Below are 18,008 nucleotides of genomic sequence, written 5' to 3'. Positions count from 1 at the left end.
CAATGATGGTCATCATTGATGTTTCTCTCTCTCTCTCTGTCCCTTCCTCTCTGAAATCAATAAAAATATATTTTTTAGAAATAAATAAAATAAAGATACGGATGAGAAGATGGTCCATAAGAATGTTTTACACTTTCTTCATTGTGACAGCATTATGTTTTGTCACCACTGTAAATGCTTGAGATATAATGAATCCAGAGCATTTAGGACTAGGTAGGCTGGCAGTCTCCCATGGAAATGTGAGTTCTGTCTTTTCTTTTGGTTTGGAGCAATATACAAAGATGTTTTTGATGTGGGCCTAGAAATTGGATTTTAAAACTCACTACACTGATTGATTATGAGCTTTTCTGTTAGTATTCATGGCTAGAGTGAACATAACTTGAGTTTTTGCTTTTGCAAAAGTTTTCATAAGTTTGCTCTAGAAAAATGCAGCTGTTCTAAACTGGAATTTTTTTCAGCATTCTTTAGAATTTTAAACAAATAAGAGCTCAACTTCTATTTCTAGCATATGCTTTGGGGTCATTTCTCAGTAGTGTTTATAAAGAAAACTTAAAGCACAAACTTTAAGGTATTAGATCCTTGGCAGATTATCTTCTGCGAGGCAGAATGAGAGGGCATCTCAGCCTCTCTGAACTTGTTAAGAGTCTGTCCCAGCTCTTCCATGATTGTGGCTGTGACACTTGAGTGATTACTCTCTTGTTTTCTGTGATTTCCATCAGGCTCACCACGTCTGAAATCCAGATCCCACACAAGCGCTCTTGCCGTTAGGTTCTTTGAAGCATATAGCAGAGTGCAAACTTACTGAATGCAGCATATTCTGTGACATATGTTTTCAGACATCTTTGCCAGAAGCTAGGCAGTGGTCAGCTGCAAAGGTCAGACTGCCCCAGAGTTACATGGAAGCAGCTTATAGCATTAGAAATATGGTGAGCAATTTGAAATCACATTTGAATTTCTCTGCAGGACTGGTCCAAGAATGTACATGATAGTTTCTATATCATATTCCGTCCTGGCAGCCCAGGCATTGTGGGAACTGTTGTGCAGGGTAGACTTGTAAAAAACTACATTTAAAAAGAATGAAAGAGAAACCTGCCCCTTTAGTCATGTTAGCTAGCTGTTGCATGGCAAAGGTTAATAAAGACCTGACCCTATCACCTTAAAAACACAATTTCTAAGAGCTTGTAAGAACCGGGTGCATTGGAGCCTCCCACTTCGTCTCTCCTTTGAAGTGGGTGGGAACTCAAGGAGCAAAGAACCAGTTTTGGAAGAAAGCTCAGGGCCACTTACAATTCTTTCATTCTCATGATTTTCTCTCAGGAAACACGCACTGTGAATGGCAGGCTTTTTGTTTAGCCCCAGGTGACCTACTAAAAATAGTTTAAAATATTCACCTAAGAATAGAATCTCAGCCTTTTTGTTTTAAGTAAAAATGAATATTTCAGAATGCACAGGATGTTAATATTTTAAAGAAAACATGTACTTTTTAATAGAGAAATTTATAGTTTGACTCTATGATGTGGTCCTATCCATAATGATGAGAAAAACACTTAAATTGTACCAAACGTTTTGAATCTTAAATTATGTATTTAAAATAAGCTTTTAACCAACTATAGCTCCTTCTCTTAAAAGTAGTGCCAGTAAGAGTCAGTAATGGCAATTTCTACCCGTTATGGAAATTTAATCATGTAAGCTTCCTAATATAAACATATTAAATTTTTTCTCTCCAAAGAATTGCTTCTTTTAAGTGACAACTTGACTATTTTTATGATAAGCACATGAGAGTTATCACACATTTTCCAAAAGTAGGCTTGTGTTGCATACTTGGCTCTAAGAAAGAATAATGTTAAAAGTTTAATAAGCCCCGAGAATTACTTAATTGTGTTAATATAGAGACTATAGAATATTTACTTAGGAAAGAAAATATTGAAATGTTACCAATTCATAGATATTGTTAGAATTCATAAGAATGCATGTTTTACATTGTGATATAAAAATAAAGATGTTGAATGATTTCTAATTCTTTAAAAATCAAAAAAAGAGCAAGCAGTCGATAGAGGAAATTCTAGAGAAAATGAAGGTATTCAAAGAAGGATATTTCAAAGTGAAATATATTTTGAGGGACATATTTTAACAAATATATTGTAAGAATTGATATTGAAGTCATCTGACAACTATGAACTTGGAAAAGCCATTTCAAACAATTACCATTTCAAAAATTGAGCTGAGCAAACTGAACCATCTGTATTCCTTTCTCATTTCATGGAAAAAAGCAGCCATATGAAGCTACACTTGTTATGCAAGTCTAAGATTGTTCTTTAAAAAAAAAAAAAAAAAAAAAGTAAATTTTAAAAAGGCATGTGCTTCCTATGCCACCAGGACTTTTGAATAATTGTGAAACCCAAACCATTTATCATGTGCATATGCATTTAATGCATGCAGATATCCGAGTAGGAAGATAGTTCCATATTTCTTCTCCGCAGTGGAAAAACTTCTTGAGGCTACCAAAAAGCTGTCAAGCAATGTGAGTCCTCAGAAGATTAGTAATGGTGTTTTCCTCAAAAGCATAAGAAAATAACATTTTCATTTCTTATCAATGCAGTTTTCAACCTAGTTCTGTTACATACCTATATCTCAAGCATTTCTAACATCTGCTTTTTCAGAAAATAAACCAAAAATATTCTTTTGGCCTTTTCTATCATCTGACCTTCGGAAAACAACAAAGAGAGGAGGGTTCTGATTTTTCTCAATTAGTTGTTTTTGTTTGTGTGTTTTTTAATGAAGTATGAATGGGCTTTTCAAAATGGTTTCTATTTCTCAGCAATCCAAGGAGTTAATTTAGATAAATGAACAGACTTCCATCAGCATACTTGTTTCCTCGATACTGGTGCTCTAGCCTTCAAGAAGAAAACAAGACCACCTGAAAATAAATAATGGCTTTTTTCAGGCAGCAATTTAAGTTCTGTTACAGCAATTGGAAGTTAATATTGTAGAGAAAAGAGATACAAAGGTCTTCTAAAATCCACACTCTCCTAAGAGATGAGCTTATTTTATTCCAGTATATTCCACAAGGTGGCACTTTCCATGGAGGCTGGGAAGGGGGGTTGGAGGGGGCGGGAATTTGAGCAAGGCTAACGAGGTATTTCTGAAGACTTCATTCTAATTGTATTTTTGTGCACATACTTAACTCTTGTCTAGCACTTGTTTTTTAGGAGGCAAATAGTCTTCACACTATTCTGTAACTTAGATATTTTAGGCGTTAGCTAAGTTCTGAAGGATTGCAATTAAATTTTTCTGGAGGATGGATAATCCTCTCATTTTGATCATTTAAGTGGATAAAGAAAGCTTAGGCATTCATTTATTTAAGAAACATTTTTGAGGTGCCTAATTACCTCACTTTTCTAGGTGCAGAAGTTTCTAAGGTGGACAGGCTTGTTACTAAGAAGGCAGCACTAGGTCTTGTTAGGAGTGTAACACTCCACCAGTGCCCCAGCCACGTACCAAGCCCCTGTTTGCTGCTTTCACGTCCCGACATCCCCTGCCATCATGGCCTTTAGACATTCATTCAATTCTTAATCCTAATTTAAAAATCAGATGAACAAAATAAGTAGCACATCAGTTACTAAATAGCAAAACTATTTTTTCTAAAGAATTGGCTATGCCGACACAGTCCTGAAATACTAAAAGACCTACTAATTTTTACATTTGTATAATCCCAAGTGTAAATTCACAAGAAGTTATAATTTTAAAATGTTTTGTCTAGATATATGAGTATGATAATTTAGGAGTATATCTACACAAGTCTTTAATTTCTCCATTTGTGAAGTTCTTGGCAATTTTATTCTAGATATAAATATAGATATCCATATACTCATGTTTTTATTCACAGGTCTGCCTAAAAACCCATTAAACCCCTAGGTTTTAGTTCATTTTAGAAGTCCCTTTCCCCAGGTAGTGTCACTGAAATTTAGGAGGAAGGAAATTACAGTATTTTTCGGAGTTTCCTTAACACATCATAACAGAAGGCAGTTTATTCCTGAGGGGAGAGAGAAATTCCATAGTGCCTGCTTAGCTTTCCTAAAGGGTGGCCAGCAGGCAAGTCTCAGCAATTCACACTGAACCCAAATAACGCACACACTAGAGGCTGTCCAAAAACTCTGGTAAATCATCGGCCTCGTCCCTCTGCTTAAAACCCCACTGAAGCAGGTTACAATGTAAGGCCGAATTCAAACCACGAATTTGGTATCAGTTGGGCCAGTCTTAATTCTGCCCGAAAACCTTCGGGGCGCGCTGCCCCGCCCCGCCCCTTTGGCTGTGGTGCGCAGTGGGCGGAGCTGGCCGGGACCGCCCGCGCTCACCTGTTCGTGCTGAAACGCCGTGCGGACCAGGCTGGAAACTGGCCGTGGTCCTCGCACCTGCTGCTGTCTCAGAGGCATCTGTTCTGCAACTTCCGGACGTCAAATGTCCCGGGAAGTAAACGGGTGTCTTCTGTGCATAAATAAGTACAACACAATGCTCCGGGAGTTCAGGTAATAAAGAGATGCTGCTCTGTATGAAGCGGTCTATCAAGCAGGCATCTCAAGCTCTAAGCTCAGTTGCTTTTTTTTTTTTTAAGAGGATATGTATAATTACAGGAGATATTTTTTTTAATTTTGTATCATTCTACATATATATGATGGCAAAAGATATGCCTGGAGGGGTTTTGTTGTGCAACTTGTTTATTTTCTGCTTCATCCTCAGTTGGCAAAAGCTCCTAACTCTCTTGTTCCTTTTTTTCTCTCTCTCTCTTTTTTTTTTTTTTGTCAAGTAATTAAAGGTATGTAAGCAAGGTATCTCGTGTAGTAGGGGATTTTCCTGGTTAGAGGAACTTTTGTGTGAATTGTTTTGTTAAGCAAATAATCCTTTATTTTAGGAGTTTGGATTGTCAAATGTAGGTTTTTTCTTAAAGGGGGCACATAACTGTATATATTACTACCAAGAACTATGACTGTAGCACTAATCAGCAAGCATACTGGTAGAACCACACTGTTAAGTTCTAGCTCTCATGGTTTCTAGCCAAATTCCTTTTATGTGCTTAGGTTACAGTCAGTCCTGAAGATACCCTTTATACCCTCACTTGAAAGTTCCTGATTTTAAGTTTTATGAAATGTTATAACATGTATTAGCTAGCAATAGTTCTATGCTCACCAGCAACTCTGAATTTGACCTTGAAGTCTCTGAATAATGAAAATAGATTTCAGCAATAATACATTTATTGAACACCCCCCCCCAAGTGCATTATATATCTTCTCATTTTGGTCCTGTGTTTGCAACAATGTATACATGACTGTTAGAGTTCCTCACTTATTTGTATTCATTTATTTTGCTATGACAAATAATAAATTCATTAGTACATGGAGAGAATAGCATCAGTTACCCCTAGGATCAGCACTTAACATGGTGAAGAATATCGTATTTCAAGTTTTTCTACTTTTGCATAAATTATTTCTATTATTATTCATTTATATTATTTATTTCTGTATCACACTAGTCCTGTGAAAGTACAGCTGAAGGTAGACCGCATTAGGGTATGCATTTAACCTTCATGATCCATGGTCTTGACAGAGCCAAGGGAGTAAAAATTAGACTACGCCCCCAAGTAAGCTGCACGCATTTTAAGATGACAGTAGAGTTTAAGTCTATAGATAGAGTGTTTTTGTGTCTAGATGTTTTAATTATCATTATGTAAAGGAATTGAGGCAAATGACTTTGTAGTTGTTCTTTTGTCAAATATGCATATGATAATATAGTGTGAAAATATAGCAACAATAAAAACTACAGGCAGAAAAGCATCAGCTACTGCCTTACTTTAGGAACTCTGCCAGATGGCCATCGGAGTTGATGCCAGGCAGAGACCGTGGGTGCTGTGCAGAGCCTCTTGTCTGGCCTGGAGAAGAGCCTCCACATGCCATCTAGAGCCCTCATAGGCATTGTGTGCAGTAGTGGGAACAGGTAGTCCTGTTGCAGGGAGAGCAGTGCGAGAGCTTTCTGTAGAAGCAGAACCGTCAGCTGGTGCCTTGAAGCTTCCAGAATGTGCTAGATGGAGAAGTCCAAGTTTCTGTGCTTCACACGACTTGGTTTTGTGCAGAAGCAACCCAGTCTGGTAGTAAAAACAAGGACTGCGTGTACAATAGTCAGCAGTGGGATCTTAATAACCAACAGTTCCCAACAACCTCAAAAGCTTGTTGCATTTCTGGTGTTTTAGGTTTTGATCTGAAGGTTAAATGGTAAGTGTTTGGTCTAGCAGAGCAGGGTGTGTTAAGAAAAGCACAGTACCAGTGCCCGTAGAGGGCAGGTTAGAACGAGAGGGTCTTGCAGGATTATCATTTCTGAGCTGTGTGAAATGTAGTCGTGTTTCTGCATTCCCATAGGGCCTAGTGAAAACGTTCTTCTAGGTTTCAGCAAGGATGTCACACCCAGTGAGCTTTTTTTTTCTTAGACTAGGAAATGTTCTAAGAGTAGAAAAAAATCTTAATTTGGACATTTGCTTTGTTGGTTTCTGTGTGTGAAATTACAGTTCTGGAGGTGTAGAGACTGTGCATGTGAATGTCAGATACTAATCTAGCCAGTGGTCGGCAAACTGCGGCTCGTGAGCCGCGGTTTTCCGCTCTGTTGACTAATGAGTTTGCCGACCACTGATCTAGGCTGTGTGAACCAGCCCAGGAGAGCCAATACTCGCCCATCCCCTGCATCTCTTTCTCCCTCCCTCATCCTGGCCAGTCCATGTGGTGCTCTCCGTCCTCCTCTGCTGCTCTTTGGGCGTCAGGGACATGATGAGAGATACTTTCGGCATCACAGGTGTGCTCAGGCTTGGCCACCATCCTTACTGGACCTTCAGCTGGCCACAGTCATCAAGAGAAGGTTCCTGGTGCTGGGCACAGTCTGCTCACAACACCAATCCCAAATGCCCTCTAGCATCTTTGTACATACATTGATTTTTAAGCCAAGTCATTCTACAGAGCATTCAGTTTGGGCTGTGATACAAAGAGAAAAACTAAACAAGAATACAAACCACATTTCAGGCTGCTTTCTGTCCATTTACAGGCTATCCTTTTACTGTATTTCTTCATACTTGAAACTCATTCCGCTATTTTAATATCAGGGTACAGACTTATAAGGGTGCATGTTTATTAAAGGTGCAAAATTACTCTCATTCCGTTTGCTCATGTTGCTACAGAATGCTCTGGTTTGGTGCTTCGGGTTCAGCAGGTCAGAGAAGCAGTGTGGAAATTTACTGCCTGGAACACAGTCTTACAAGAATGTTGGCAGATGGCTTGATGTTAGATAAGGCTCTGCTCTTTTCTCTGTACACAAGGTTGAGAGTTACCATACTGGCCTGGCTGGTTCAGCTGGATACCCTTCCTCACAGGGTACATAAACCCTGTGCTCTCCAAAAGTGGGGGAGGGGGTGTGTGCAGCTCTCTGAAAGCAGGGAATCTCCCTACATAACAGGATCATTTACCCTTAAAGAAAAACGGCCTCTGGTGTAGACAGAAACAGAATGGGGAGGACCGTCTCACTCTAGTGACCATCCCTCCTTTCCATACAGAAAACCCTCCTGAGGCAAAAAAAAAAAAAAAAGGAAAGAAAGAAAGCATCTGTAAAGTTATCCTCTTCATAGTACCCTGAGCTAGATAATCTTGCTTCCTTCCCTATAAGTAAATGAAAAGGCAGGTCAGTTGATCTAGACTGAAGAAGAAAATAAAAAAGTAGGTGTTTGTGTAGATGAAATATGCAAGCCAATGGCCACCAAAACTTCCATTAGATACCCCATCACTAGCCATTTTCAAACCTCAAGTAAAGAATGTTTTATGACCCCGGGTTTCTGAGGTCAAAGGTAGCCATTCTAGCATGTGCCTTACTCTAAGAATTCCTTGGAGAGAGAACTGCCAAAAGTGAACACTGCAGTGGCAAAGGTAACATGTCAGAAAATTCAGAGGGTTGCAGATCAATAATCCTTTGGAAACTGGATGTCTTACTGGGTGCTAGAATGCAAATTAAGGTATTTATTTTCAGATAATGGAAAATTTGTTATTTTTTAAGAATCGGTGTTGAAATGTCATTGTCCAGTTCATTGTTTTCTCTTATACACAAGCTCAACGGAAGCAAAAAAAAAAAAAAAATGCTTTGTATATTTCTCATGCTTTCTGTATTTCTTACAAGAAGAATATTAGTAGCAAATAAAAATAATAAAAGCAGCGATTTAAACAGCTTTCTTGGAGATGCATTGCTATCCTAGCTATTTTTTATTACAATGTAAAATGAATATAATCGCAGTCGGTAAAGTAACATTTAATAAAATAAGTTTTAGCAGAATATGTTTTAAACTTTGAAGAGACTCCTTTTCAGGCTTCAACTGTTTTTAAAAAGTAAGTAGCAGCTCCTTGCGCTTAGAGCTTCCCTACAGATATTTAATAAGCTCTTATGAGTTGACCATGCTAAGCACTGAGGAACTGAAAATGAGTAAGGCATGGGCACTCCTTTCTGACGCTTACAGACGGAATCAGTAGAAAAGGTTTGTGAGACCAATTGCTGATAACCTGGAGATGATCCAAAAGTTTGCATCGGAAGTGCTGTTTGAGTATACTCAAAACAAGTCAGGGTTTGCCAGCCCTACAAGGAAAAATACTTCCCATGTGCAGAGGCATGCCGTTCTGAAAGAGCAGGCAGCAAGCTTGCAGAGGCCACACCTGGAGCAGTAGCTTTTAGACACTTGGATCATAACCTATAACAAAAAACAGAATCTAACCGCATGATCTGGGTACATACACTGAATGGCCAGATTATTATGATCTCTGAACGCATAATAATCTGGCCACTCAGTGTATATCCTATATAATAAAAGGCTAATATGCAAATTGTCCCCTCGACCAGGAGTTCAACCAGCAGGCAGGCCGGTCAAACCGCCCATGTCCCATGCCCCTGGCCAGGCTGGCAGGACCCCACCCATGCACAAATTCATGCCCTGGGCCTCTAACATATACACACACACTGAATGGCCAGATTATTATGCGTTCAGAGATCATAATAATCTGGCCACTCAGTGTATACACACAGTGACATACATCAAAAACTTGTATTTCACAAAATGATGCTATGTGTCCCATACATGTCCTCTTCTATTTTATTACCCTCCACTCTGAAAACACTGGTAGCAACCTGCCAAACTGATTTCATAACCCCACTAACAGGCCATGACTTAATATTTGAAAGCAATTAGTAAAGGGGTGTGGGGGGAAGTGTATGAAGGAGCCAGGAAGTGATGTCATGAAGGGCTCAATATGCCATAGAAAGGAATTTGGAACCACCGAAGGATTTAAGAGGGGGATAAAATCTGTTCATGTTGGCCCATTTTTGTTCGACCACTTATATACCAGATGCAGCGTGACAGACCAAGCGGTTCCTAGATGCACACAACAAATCAAAAGTGGGGTCATAGCTGCTGTCTGATACATGTGTACAATACTAGGTATTTTTAAATTAGTCCTCCAGAGTTCCCTGGTAATTCTCTCATTAGGACTTGCCTCAATTATTTTTAACAGACCCTAAATTTTGTCTAAATTTTTAAAACCACATGACATGTTCAGGAGGGATAATAAAAGGAGTCAAGAATTTGATCTTTATTACAAAACTTAGTTTGTAATTTATTAAGAGGTCAGTCATAGTTATACATGTTTACAAACCATAGGCATCTACAACGAGATTAGACTGGACCATTGTTTTCAAAGCAGTGTACAAAAAGATCCTCCAATCAGTCATCTCTGGTTACCTCTGCTCTACTCACATAGAACCTCATTTCATTGACTGATTCTGCCCTCCGTGGTGTCAGTCCAACATATACTTCCTTGTTCTCTAGGGAAAAACTGGTGGGTGGGCCCTAGGAGGCCAAGCTTGTTCTGCAAACGCCACTTTTCCTGGACTATGTCAGTCTTACACGTCTGGAAGTTCAAGTGAGGGTGGCTACATTTCTCCTCATGTGCAGAGGACCGTGGGGCGCCAGTCTGTGGAGAGAAGGAAATGTGCAGAGACTGAATCCAGCCAACCTTCTGGTGTCTGTTCCCTGGGCTCGGAAACGCCCCATATCCTTATAATAAAGTCTGCCTCCAGATTTTGTTTTTTCTTTCAATGTCTGTAGCTCAAGTAAATTTCTATTAATTGTGGCAAACATCCTAATACAGCTTCCTCCTCCGCTCTATCCACACGGCAGCTTGGGGCCCCTGCTCTGCATTGTAACTTAAAGCTAGTGAAAAGCTAAGTCGAAAAATTGTGTCCTTATTTTAGTGTAGATAAGAACAAAAAAATAGTAGAGCCTGCACTTTTCAAATTGGGGTTCCCAGAAACCTGGGGTATACAAGGGAGGATACAAAGCTGGATAAACAACGTCTACCTTCCTCAATACTCAGTTTTACTTAAAAGAAAAGAAAAATGTTTCTTATTAAAGATGCTCTTTTTAAAATACATTTAAAAAGATGTAGAATAGAATGCAAAATTCCAATTTTTAAAATAATATAGCCAACTTCAAAGACATTTTATGGTTTTAATAACTGCACAGGACTATGCCACCAGATCCCCTTGACACAATTCACTGTCCTGTGGAAAATTTGGGAAGTACTGTATCAGCCAAGTGGAGGCAGCACTTGGAATGGGGCCCATTGTTCTGAATGCTATGCCTCCTGTGGTCTCTAGGATTCCTCATTGGGAAATGACATCTGTTTGGACAGTGTATTCAGAAACCTGCTAAGGAAAGTCAATTTACTTATATTCACTGAGCATCTACCACTGGCCTCAACTCTCCAAGAGCATCTGATAGGCAGAAGTGTCAAGAGAGGCATTGGTTCAATGGTGATGGTTGATGATAATAGACCCTTGTTGGATTTCATTGTGATACAGTTAGTCAACTGTGGGTGCAGCAAAAATGGTACTCTCTAGAGGAGAAGGGAGTTCAGTAAACCCAAGGGCCAGGCATTCTGGAACAGCCCATAAAAACTATATCTTATTTCATCAAGTCATTCTTATCAACTCCAAGTGAGAAGTAAATGGTGTAGTCAGTTCTGGAATAAGATTGCATATCACATGTAAGAAAGAAATACAATTGCATACTTTAGGCTCTAGAGGTGCCTGGAACAGAGTAGAAGTTCAATTTGTGTTGAATGAATAAGTGAATGAGTTTCCAGTGACCAGACAATTTATATGTAACTGTCAATATAAAATGATTACATGCTCACCATGAAATACTTAAAGAACACAAAGAAGAAAAAGTATTTCTTAAAATGCCACCTTGTAGATAAAATCATTTCTAACATTTTGATAAGTTTTGGATACCAAGCTTTACATAGATACATGCAAGTTATGGAACTATAATTTTACTCTTGGAGATGAGCTCTCCAACCCACTCAATAGATTGTGCTCTGGGGATTATTTGTTTGTTACTTTACATAGTATCCTGGATAACTTGTCATTTCTATGAATACAGATCTGTATCACCATCTGTTATAGCTGTACAGTATGCCATCGTATAAATGTACTATAATTTACATAGCCAATCCTCTATTAGTAGGTATTTCTCACCACACTATTCCAAATGTTCATATATAATACAATGCTTCCATGAGCAGTACTGTGCATGCATCTGTTTGTATGTGTTGGCAGTTTGATTTAAGTCATCTCATCACTGGAAACTTATTTACTCATTCATTCAACCACAAGTCAAAGAATGCCTGGGGCCTCAGAGATCCAAAAGAAACAGGGAGAGCCTTCACTGGGGTCATGGCCATGTTGACAACTTGATCTTGGACTTCTAGCCTCCAGAACTGTGAGAAAATACATTTCTGTGGCTTAAGCCACCCAGTGTGTGGTATTTTGTTGTGGCAGCTCTAGCAAAATAATACAGTAATTCAATGGGGAAAGGACAATCTTTTCAACAAATGATTCTGGAGAAGTTGGATATCTATTTGGGGGGAAATTGAACCTTGATCCTCATCTCATATCATAAGAAGAAAACATAAAAGGAAATCTTGTGATTTTGGGTTAAGCAAAAATTTCTTAGAGAAGACACAAATCCTATATAATATGCAAATTGACCCTCACAGCTTCACAAGATGGCTGCCTATAACCAGGCCGGCAGGGGGTTTAGTGAGGGACAACCAAATGACTGAACAAGCAGGCTGCATGGGGCGACCAGGCTGGCAGGGGAGTTAGTGAGGGATGACCAAACGACTGAACAAGCAGGCTACGTGGGGCAACCAGGCCAGCAGGGGAGGCAGTTGAGGCGACCAGGCCAGCGGAGGGGGCAGTTGGGGGTGACCAGGCTGGCAGCTGGGGACAGTTAGGAGCAACCAGGCAGGCAGGCAGGTGAGTGATTAGGAGCCAGCAGTCCAGGATTGTGAGAAGGATGTCTGACTACCAGTTTAGGCCCATACATCCCCCAAGGGGTCCTGGATTGGAGAGGGTGTGGGCTGGGCTGAGAGGACCCCCACCCCATGCATGAATTTTATGCACTGGGCCTCTAGTAGGAAATATTGATAAGTGGTACTTCATCAAATTTAAAACTTTGGCTCTTTGAAAGACATGCTAAAAAAATAAAAAGGCAAACCACCAATTGGGAGAAAAAGATTGCAAAACATTCTGGCAAAGGATTGGTATTCAGACAAATAATCTACTTTTTTAAATGGGAAAAAGATTTGAAATGACACTTTACCAAAGAAGGTTATTTAAAAAAAAAACACACAAAAACCTGGCTGAAACCGGTTTGGCTCAGTGGATAGAGCATCGGCCTGCAGACTGAAGGGTTCTGGGTTCGATTCTGGTCAAGGGCATGTACCTTGGTTTCGGGCACATCCCCAGTGGGAGGTATGCAGGAGGCAGCTGATCGATGTTTCTAGCTCTCTATCCCTCTCCCTTCCTCTCTGTAAAATATCAATAAAATATATTTTTTAAAAAAAACAAGAACCTGAAAGATGAACAACTGCATTAGTCATTAGGGAAATATAAATTAAAACCACAATGAGGTATCACTACACACCAACTAGAATGGCTAAAATTTTTAGATTTAGGAACACCAAGTATTAGTAAATATGTGAAACAACTGAAAATCTCACCATTGATCTCAGTAATGCAAAACAACACAGCCATTTTGCTGGGGGTTAAAGGTAAACATACTTATAATTCAATTCAATGAGCTATAGTTTAATGTATTTACAATTCAATGTAAATATACCCTAGGCATTTAACTTGAAAGAAATGGTAACATACACAGGAACACCTATATATGAATGTTTATAGCAGCTTTATTCATAATAGGCAAAAAACAATCCAAATGTCCATCAAAAAGTCAATGAATATGCAAATTGTCATTTATAAATACAATGGCTACCACTTAGCAATAAAAGGGAACAGCTGTTGATATAAACAACATGGATGAATCTCAAAAGTATTGTAAGTGAAAGAGGTCAGACACAAAAGGCTACCTCCTATTTGATTCCTTTTATATGAAACTCTAGAAAAAGCAAAAAACAAATCAGTAGTTTCCAAGGACGAGAAGACAGGGAAGGGGATTAAGTAATACAAAATACAAAAGAATTTTTTAGAAAAATGAAAATGTCCTATATCTTGATTGTAGTGGTGATTACATGACTGCACACATTTATCAAAACTCATCAAACTGTACATTTTAAACTGGTAAATTTTATTATATGTAAACTACACTTCAGTAGAGCTGTGTGTGTGTGTGTTGTTGTTTTTTTAATTAAAGGCATTCTCTTTCAATGCTAACAAAAGCCAACCTGAAATAAAAGGCCAAAAACATTTATAGTTAGTGAGTCACCTCAGGAGTGATGGGACAAGGGGAGAATTATAGTGAAATTATTACACATTGATTCACTTGAAGCTCTCATGAATATCAGGAATTTTCCCTTCTGAGTCATTTTACTTGGTAACTTCCACTGCCTTTGTCCATTAATAGTACTGAACTAGGGGTTTATTAAAGTGAATCATTACTTGCATTTCATAATTCAAAATCCTGGTTTTAAAAAATCATCTTTATGTCTTTTACACTGAGAAACATACCTGTCAAGAGCACAAGGTAATCATGTTTACTGGTCATTGTTTTTTGTCTACGTAGGTAAAATTACATCCAGAAATTACATGGTGAGTGTAGAGTCAGAGAAAGGGGAGTTGATTAGCTGAGCAATCTTTCATAAAATAAAATAAATCAGAAAAGAAGGGGATACGGTGAAAAATAAAAATCCCTATGCCCCATCCCCCTCAAACTACTAGTACTATTATGAAGTAACCAACACTAAGGGTTTATTGGGTAAACTTTTCAGAAAATTTTCTGGACATATTCAAGCATATATATGTAATAATTTGAACCATATGCAATTGCCATCCTTATAGGTTAGAGATGGATGAATATCAACAATTTCATATAGTTCAATCAATATATTCTATTGTTAATGCACATGCTCTCATATTCTATATGGAGTTCTACGCTTCTCGCTCTTAAAATGTAAAGTGGTCATTCTTCCATATCAACACATGCAGCTGTACATCACTTTCTAAATGCCTAGTTTGTCATTGCATGGTTGTACCATACTCTATTTAACCAGTTTCCTTGTGATGGGAATTTAACTTGCTTCCTGTCTTTTGCTCCCTTGGTTAATATAGTGGATGATGAAAATGGCTATTGTCTTCAAACATTAAAGCGCTCTGCTTCCATCTCCAGTCTAGGGATGTGCCCACCCAAAGGACAGACACTTGGCTTTATGGATTGGGTTTCTGTGTCTCTAGCTATTGTTATAATTTTTGATACTCACACAACAACAATGAAAAGGATGTGAAAACCAGTCAACTATATTATTAAATTTGGATCAAGACCTAAGCTCATCTTTAATGTTAAAGATGCCATTTGAGCCCTGACCGGTTTGGCTCAGTGGATAGAGCGTCGGCCTGCGGACTGAAGGGTCCTGGGTTCGATTCCAGTCAAGGGCACATCCCCGGTGGCAGGTGTGCAGGAGGCGGCTGATCGATGTTTCTCTCTCATCGATGTTTCTAACTCTCTATCCCTCTCCCTTCCTCTCTGTAAAAAATCAATAAAATATATTAAAAAAAAAAAGATGCCATTTGAGTTAAAACCTTTGAATGCTCTTCAGAGTGAAAATCCCTCCCCCAGTCAATTAGTATTATTGTCACTATTTAAAACTTTGCCTTTCATCAATGCTCATGTTACTCCCTTGTTCAAAAAGCTTTGCCTGCAGAATAAATTAAAATGTCTTCCCTTGACAATCAAGGCCCTCGGCCTCCAGCTCCAATGTACCTTTCCAACCTTGTTTCCCCTCTACCAGACGTGGTCTGTGCTGTCACATCACACCCCATCATCTTTCCTTCCACTCAGGCTGTTCCCTCTGTTTGGAATGTCCTTCCCAATCAGTTCCTCGGTGGGAATTCTGCCCACCTTCATAGGTCACCTGTGAATGCCACGTCTCAATTCTCCTTCACCCCTCCAAAGTCACTGTGAGTTTATAAGGAAAGCACATGCTTTCAAGTTTGTCACACCTGCGTTTGACAATCTAATGCCAAAAGGAGGTGAGCTGTCTTGGTGAAGGCTGCTGTACAAAGAGCCCGTCCCTAACGGGTGGTCAAGAACTGGAATGGGTGACCGCTGGGGCTGGCCTCTTCTCCGCGCCGATAGGTGGCGCTGTGGCCAGACGCGGCCGCCCACTTTCTAGCTATGGAAGCTGGGGCAAATTATTTGGTTTCTCTTAGCCTCAGTTTTTCTTATCTGAAAAATGGAATGTAATCACTTGGTTATGCTTTGGACATTTGGGTCCATTGTAGAAGGAAAATGGGCTCACACATGTACAGAGCATGTGTAAAGCATTTCTTAATTCTTCTCATTAAGTCACGGTGAGTTACATCCTGAGACGACTAGAACTTACCCAGTCTTTATGGGGTCCACTCAGATGAGCTCCCAATAGCTTTAGCATTCTTCTTCATGATTTCTACCTGCTCGTCGGTCGTTTTCCTGTTTCTTTGTCTTCCCCTGGGATCCTTGCTCCATCTAGGAGGATGTGTACATTGCCAGAGAGGGAAACATCTACAGAAAACACAAACCCTTCTGTAGACTTACAGAATTAGTATGTTTTTAAAATCTCTTTATTCTGTATAATCAGCCAAAGGAAGTGAAAGATAAGAAAGAGCTAAAGAGGAAATACACTATATTCTCCCACAGGTGTGAAGGGCCTGGAATATTAAAAAGAAAACTATAACTGAGCCATGAAAAAAACACCCATTAGATTCACAGATCCTTCTCTTCTCCTTGTGCATACAGAGAACCATGTCTTTGGTCAGAGAGTTCCCCAGCTTACGTCATGAAAGAGGAGGAGAAAATGAAGGACTGGGAGGTCTAATTAATAGTAAAAAGCCAAGTGGGTTATTCAGAAGAATGAATGCTTAATGAGGAATAGAACATTTAACAGCTGCATTTAAGAGAGTTTGGGAAAGTTTGGAAAGAGCAACTGGGAGTTGGGAGCAATGCAGCATGAGAAAGGGAGGGAGGGAGAAAACTGGGAGAGATGATTCTAAGAATTTTTCTTACATGTAATGGGTGTGAGCCCATTTCGCCATTTCTAAGAGTCCAGAAAAGATCCAAATTAATTTTCAATTACTTCATAATGACACTGTGCTGATATGGGCCCAAAAGGCCTAGCTTTATCCATGTCTGTAAATACTTAATACACATAACTCCTCTGGAACCCCTATCACTTCCATGTAAGTTTAATTCTGTACCAACAATTGTGGAGAGCAGCTACAGTGTTTGGACAGGTTCAAGCCTCGGACTAATGAGAGGGCCCAGTCCTCTCATGGCCACGTGCAAGTCCCAGCTTGGAAGGCAGAGCCCTCCCAGCACAATTATAGCCAACAGCTATAGTCGTAAGCTTGAACCTATGGTCCGAACACCTGGTCCCACGTGCCTGAGTGATGTGGGCTTGATAGAGATCAGGTGCATGTAATTGAGTAGATTCGAAACCCATGAGAATGTTGTAAACATCTTGACCATGCCCTTACTTTGCCTCGTGGAAATCTGGCTATAAAATAAAGACACGGTGCCGAAACCGGTTTGGCTCAGTGGATAGAGCGTCGGCCTGTGGACTGAAGGGTCCCGGGTTCGATTCCGGTCAAGGGCATGTACCTGGGTTGCGGGCACATCCCCAGTAGGAGGTGTGCAGGAGGCAGCTGATCAATGTTTCTCTCTCATCGATGTTTCTAACTCTCTATCCCTCTCCCTTCCTCTCTGTAAAATATCAATAAAATATATTTAAAAAATAAAATAAAATAAAGACACGGCTTGTAGTCTGTGGCTCTGTCGCTAGCTCTCCATAAGAGAGGACAGCATCCCACCGAGAACCCAGCTTTCATTCTCTTGTCTGTCTTTTCTCAATCCTTCACTGCCCCCATTCAGGCTCACCGAACCTGGCTGAGCTGACGCGGCACATAAGGCACCCTGGAGCTGAGTATGCCATGGCCGTTCTGGCTCGCCACAGACAATATGACAGGCCCTGCAGTAAAGTTAGCCCTGTGCAGACTTATCTTCCCTACCAGGTTATAAACAGGTTCCTTAAAAGGTAGGGATTATGTCTTAATCATCTTTGTGTCCTGCCCCAGATCCAGCTTCCAGTCACTAGTAAGTGGATTGCACAAAGGAGATGTTCAAAAATTAATGTGAGATGAATGTGTAGGTGAAGGATAAATAGAATTGAACTTAAAGGGCAATTTTGTTAGCAACACCTGCGACAGTACTGTCTTCTCCCTCACCACCTGATGGACTCTGTGAAGGACCACGTCTGTCCTGGTCATCACTTTATCCCCAGCTTTGCATTATGTTAAGCACACAAAGAATGTTGGAATAATTTTTTTAATATATATTTTATTGATTTTTTACAGAGAGGAAGGGAGAGGGATAGAGAGCCAGAAAC

Source organism: Plecotus auritus (assembly GCF_963455305.1).
Source record: "Plecotus auritus genome assembly, chromosome: 4".
Lineage (NCBI taxonomy): Eukaryota > Metazoa > Chordata > Mammalia > Chiroptera > Vespertilionidae > Plecotus > Plecotus auritus.
Note: the sequence above shows the minus strand (reverse complement) of the source record.